Consider the following 6,455-nt stretch of genomic DNA (forward strand, 5'->3'; position numbering starts at 1 on the left):
CAGCGCTTTAGTACACCTACCACTAAATGATTGCTGGCAAGAATGTTTTTATTTATTTATTTATTTATTTTACTAATTTAGCTTTTATAAAACATCTGTAAAATATACATGTTGCAACATTTGCGTAATTATTACACTGAATTAGTATACAATGTTCCGTATAGTTTATTACGTAAACATTTGTTGCCGTAATTATCTCCATAGTGGGACAAAGTCAATTTGCAGCAAACATGTTCTGTTTTACTGTTTAAAGCGCTTCCTCCTTTTTCAGAAGCATAAAGAAATGTATACAGTACATTATTTAAAAGTACTGTTTTGAACCTATTCCAAGGCTATACTACTTAGTATTTACTTTTCAAAAATTGACTATACTGTACATTACTTTTAGCTTTTAACTTTTAACTCAAGCGAACTCTTATAGACCACAGGAGGATTATAAAGCCATCTGCCCACTTACATTGCTGATGTGGAGAAGCACAGTGGAACTGGTACCTGCAGACGGCACCAGATGATGATCAACAAAATTCTAAGATTACCACCCATTACCAGCACGTTCCAGTTATCCGATAGGTATATAAACCTATTTCACAATCTCAGTCTTGCCCTGCTTTCGAATTTCCTGCTTAACGCTTGTTTGGCTGTATACCTCTGCCAGTCGTATCAACGTTGTCCCTTACCTTGGCATTATGGATTCAACTCTCCAAGTGTAGACCAGTCCATGATTCAGGGGAAAATGTCCTGATAGGAATTGTCTAAAAAAACACATCCATCTTACAAACGCTGAAATGTTTCATTTTGCAGCAACCCCTTCATCCCAGTCACTCCGTCACTAAACGTTTCTCGTTTCAGTAATCCTCATCTCAGAATCCACAAGGTGGGAATGTACAATGTAGTCATATTGTTATTGCTCCTTGAATTGCTATTTCTCCTTGTGCTAAAACCTGTGACACGTATCCAATGCGCTGTCAGGAAGCATCAATGCCATGGAGCGTAGCCGAATGCGAGAGCACATCACACACATCAGGATGTCAGAAAAAGAAAATACATTGTTCACAGTTGGTAACATATCATAGAATCACAGTATAACATTCATTCTTTACAAAGTTAGCCTTTCCAAATGCCTTGGAATAGTTACATTGCCAATGGGGTCTGCAGAGGGCATAAAGGCACTGAGTTTATTTGGGGGCATTTTGAGAGTATGATATGAAGTGGACCATGAGGCCAGGTAAAAATAGGGAGACCAAAATTTCCAATTCATAGTTAATCAAAAATGTTTCGACAGTGATTCACTTATAACAGGTGTTTCCAGTATTTAACCAAAATATAATGTTCAGCTATAAACAGTTCAAAAGCGTTGTTTCATCATACTGTGATGTTCATTTTGTTCCATGTACCAGATTTCTCTAAATCCCATACAACCAATTCTTCCAGATCAAGACCAATTCAAACAGTAATTTGCCCGGGACATTCAATTTCATTCGCATTATTTTTCTAACCACAGGTTAGACGAACTTACCGTAAGGGAATTACCTCAGGTAAGTTACAAAGAGACATCTCTACACGTTTTACAAAAGCTGCTCAGAATCTATTATACTTGCTTCTCTAATGTATTGCTCCTAACCCCTGTTAAACTGGATGTTCCATCACTCATTAGCACACCGATCCTTCAGATCAACAAACCATCTCAACGGATCCAATAGAAAATCCATTATAATTTGGAAATGTCACAAATGTCGTTGCAGGACATCTAAAGATCTACTCTAACCTTCATCTTCCAATCCATCCGTCACAAAGGACTTCTGGAGATCTGTTAATGTTCTGCTCTTTGGATGCTTCTCCCTATTCAAGGATGTCCTTCTAGAAACTACATCATCTCTGCTGCACCGAAACCTGTTCCTTGATCCATTATCGGACCCCTGCATCGTAGACCTTAAACTTCAGTTTCAGGTCATGTATTCCATACATTTTAAAGCACATACAAATGTTGCACTAATCTGAATTGCTCTTTCTGCTTGTAGCTGCCTGTCAAGGTGTTTTGCTGCAGTTCGTGTGCACCTTGAACTTCAGTCTCGGGTGATGTATTTCATGCATTTGGAGTGTGTAGAGTGTCGTGCGGGTTGCGTTTGCCCTTTTCTGCTCTTTCTGGCTGCCTGACAGGGTCCTTCTGCAATTCGGGGGGGGGGTTCTATCTTTTGTAAACAAAGTAAATCTAAAAAATTAAGGGAAGGAGAACTGTTCACATTGTTCGCCCTATTTTTTTTTTTTGTCCACACGCTTCCATGCTGAGATATCTGGCCTCCAGACCCCGATCCGCAGCTCAGGACCCGTTGTTTCTAACTGCGCAGAATCCGACCGTCTCCTGGTCCTGGTTTCTGCAAGACAGAGAGCTCCAAAAAGGCGACCTTTCTTCCTTGAACTATTTTTGCCAACCACAGCTGCTCACCAAAATATTCTTGCGCATGTCATAAAAAAGCTTAGTCGGTGGTCTTCATAGGCTTATGAGAGCTACATAAGGAAAAATCTTAAAGATATTCTCGTTGCCCAGCAACATCTGGAATCAACATCCTAAAGAAGGGGGGGGAGTTAACTATTTATTTTTTAAATATTTTTCACATTCAACAAAATGTGTAACGTGGTGCAGGCCATATCTGAGCAAAAAGGGATTCTCCTAATCTCTCAGCCTCTCTATTCCTTTGGGGGGAGTATACGATGCTCCTCTGCCTAATATTTTTGGTTCACCAGGATGAACATGTCGCATAGATTTATTATTTTATTGTTCATTTTTTAGCAGGCGGCAATGGGATGCTCCAAGGGATGAGGCTGTGCTCCAATTATTTTTATTTTTATTCACCCATAGTTAATGCAAGACTTTTCTGACTGAAAAGCGAGTCTAACATAAAAAAATTAAATAAAATATGTGTAGGATGTGCCCTAAAGCTTGGAGATCGCTGGTTCAAAAATAAGCTATGCCGACCATGGATGGGAGTTCCCAGGGGGCGGCGCACAATTCGTCAAGTGCTGCCCTGATGGGCTAGGGGTTAGGTTGGCAGGGGAGTCCTTGGCTCACCGCACACTAGAGAGTGACATGAAGACAGGACTCCCACGGGACTCGCAGGATTCCCAGGGTAAAAAAATGACACACATAGCTTTGTGTGGTGTGGTGAGTTGATTATTTTTGGTTTTTGTTTGTTTGTTTTTTTACTTTCTTTTAGGTCCAAGTCATACAAAGAAACCAAAAGTCTGTGTCGGAGCAAGAAAAGGAGACAGACAGTTTCTTTGCTGCCTGCATTGACAGTTCATCAAAAGGTGACGTTGAGAAAAACGGCAGAGAAATGGTGCTTGAGTACATTAACTCAAAGACTGACACTCAAGATACACCACTGCTTCATTTTTGGAAAGACAACTCTGCTAGCTTTCCAGCTCTTGTTGTGGTAGCCAAAAGGCTTCTAGCAATTTCTGCTAGGAGCACTCCATTGGAGTGAAGTTTCAGCACAATGGAGCAGAGATGCACACAGCTTAATCCTGACACTGGATGCTCTTCTTTTCCTCCCCAGTAATTTAGGTGGTAATTTATCTGCAGAGGGGCCTGCTTAACTTGAATGCAACATCTGGTGATGTACTTTTTGAGTTGATGTACTCAAGCACCTTCTTTACTTCTTTTTTCAAACTTTGATATTCACTCTTAAGTGAATGATCTGATCATTCTGATCTGATTGCTCTGATCATTCAAAAATTGATACTGGTGCTTATTTATATTGACAGAATCTAAGTTTAAAATGTGACCCCGTCGATTTTACACTGAAATAAAAATAATTTGAACAACACAGTCAAAATCAGTTTGAGTTCTTGAGTTTATTTTAAGCTGAGTTTTGTACATGGGCATCTTGTTTGCATCTCATTAGGTTAAAAAGTGTGTGTGAGATATTTTTATTATACCCTATAAACCCTAATTTTATACATGAATACAAAAATATCTGTACCTCTTAATAATAGTTGATCTTGGTATATCATGAGATGGGATGGGACAGGATTTTTTTTTGATAGGACAGGAATTAAAAAAAAAAAAGTTGCAGGACGGGGCAGGACAGGAAAAATTGGAACATGACAGGATATGACAGGATTGGTAATGATGACTCTTTCATGGAACAGGATGGGACAGGAACATTTTTGATGGGACAGGACTCAAGTTTCAATTCCGTGTCACTCTCTACCGCACACCAATGACTCCTGTGGCTGACTGGGCGCCTGCAGGCCAGCCTGTATGCAACTCACAACTGTGTAGTCCTCCGACACTGTAATTTCAGGAGTGAAAAAAGGACATGAGTGCTCGTCTTCATCTCCTCAGGGTTAGTTCGGGTGTTGCAGCGGTGAGCCAAGTTGCATAATAATTGGACATTCCAAAATTGGGAGAAAATTAGAAAATTAATAAAAATAATTGTAAGAAAAAAGTCAAATGGGTGTGAATACTGTATTTTCTTCATTCATGTGCATCCTATTGCAAGGTTACAATTTTACTACCTAAGAATGCGTTCAATTAAAGAATGATGTCAGTGTCTTGCGGACAGGCAGAAATCAAACTGATGTAGTGTAACAGACACCACTGGATAAGTGGTCGATACAAAGATTTTTATTTATTGATTTACCAAAGATCAAATAAAACTGAAAGCTGTGAAAAATGACTCTCCTGCTTGAAACTCTTTATATTGTACAAGAGGTAATTAAACATTTATGAAGTGCTACATAACATGAAGTATCATTAAATGTACATATGTTAATTGTGGAAAATATTTAATTTATGAATCTTGATTGCGTAATGCTTTAACATACTCTGTCTAACTTTTACAACCTTGAATCAGTATTGTATTACTTTAGGTGCTTAGTTGCAGTTTAATGATAGTCACAACTGATTTTGCATGCTCTTTTAATTGCAATAAAAGATATTCAATTGAGACCTACATATGTATTTGTATTGCATTTGGAACTAATCACCCATTCATACCTTTCATGATTTAATATTTTATGCATTTTAAAATACAGCCTCACCTCAAAAAAAAAATGTTACATCTTTGAAAATGCATTTTTATCTAAATATTTAGTGGAAGCATCAGACATGAAGTATTAATATCATGAATAGAGCTACACGTGTTTAAAAGCATTTTAAAATATGTTTTGCAAACCATAGCAGATTGAGTGTTGTTTAAAATGTATTTATTTATAAATAGGGAGCCTATAGTAATGATAAACAAAAAATAAAACATGTGTTGATCCATTTTGCAACCTATTTCAGTAAGTCAATTAATTAATTCTGGCTTAACTTACATGCTTTGCTTCTCTGGCATACATGTTGTATATAAAAAGTATTATTTAAGTTTAACACTTAATGCTTTTTAAATAAGGATTTGTACACATAACTTGCCTGAATACAGTTGAACAAAAAACTTTTTTTTTTTTTTGCCTCCATCTACTGGGCGGAAAATAGGCTACACTATGTTGCAGTTTACTGAAGTTCATGGTTTTGTCTTTTATAAAATGACAAATAAAACATAATTTGAAAAACAAATATAATTATCCTTACAGTGAGCAAATTAGTCTTCACAAATCCTAAATTTCTTTCAGCTATGATTTTTTTTCCTCATGTGAATAGTCAAATAAATATGGACTTAACGTCTAGTCTGTTTTGCAGGGTTTCAGTTAACTCAATAATGTAATCACAGTAAAGATGTCTCAAACGTTGTTTCTTTGTTTTTTTGCCCTGTTTTGGTTTTTCGTTATTCTAAATAGATTTATGAAATAAACCTAGCAGTGGTATTGGGCAGCTGCCAAAATGTTAAATGAAGCCATTTTCTCACACACACACACACACACACACACACACACACACACACACACACACACACACACACACACACGTTTGCATTTCTTTATTTGTGGGGACTTCTCATTGATTCTCACTATATTTGTATTTACCAAATCCAGTCGGGGTGAACGTTTTTTTTTTTTTTTTTAAGGTATATTTAGTTCTAAAAAATGTGTTTTACAAAGTGGGGATGTGCCAACAACATCGGTTTTTCAGGAGTTGCTGTCTTTGTGGGGACATTTTCTCAAATCTTGTCTGCACATTGTTAGTAGCTTCCCCACATCTAGACAATGTGGGAAATTATTAAAAAAAAAAAAAAAAAAAAAAAACTAGATGCTCGGATATATAGTGAAAAGTGTTTAATTTAAATCAAGGGAAGCAATGTTAAAACTTTACAAAGACCTCATCTAGAATATTGTGTTCAGTTCTGGTCACCTTGCTACAAAAAGGATATGGCTGCTGTAGAAAGAGTGCAAAGAAGAGCGTCAAGAATTATTCCTCGTTTAAAAGGCATGTCATATGCAGACAGGCTTAAAGAATTTAATCTGTTCACCCTTGAACAAAGAAGACTAGGCGGTGATCAGATTCAAGCATTCTA

General features: G+C 37.2%; 1 long non-coding RNA gene across 1 annotated transcript; it reads left to right on the forward strand.

Annotated features, from left to right (window-relative positions):
• Window positions 1–249: 249 nt before the first annotated feature.
• On the forward strand, window positions 250–4,680 carry LOC121315294. Its single transcript, XR_005950232.1, has 3 exons — window positions 250–570; window positions 1,743–3,306; window positions 4,150–4,680. It is a non-coding gene; the product is annotated as an uncharacterized LOC121315294 (long non-coding RNA).
• Window positions 4,681–6,455: the final 1,775 nt, after the last annotated feature.

The sequence above is a fragment of the Polyodon spathula genome, chromosome 5, assembly GCF_017654505.1.
Source record: "Polyodon spathula isolate WHYD16114869_AA chromosome 5, ASM1765450v1, whole genome shotgun sequence".
NCBI classification, from domain to species: Eukaryota; Metazoa; Chordata; class Actinopteri; order Acipenseriformes; family Polyodontidae; genus Polyodon; species Polyodon spathula.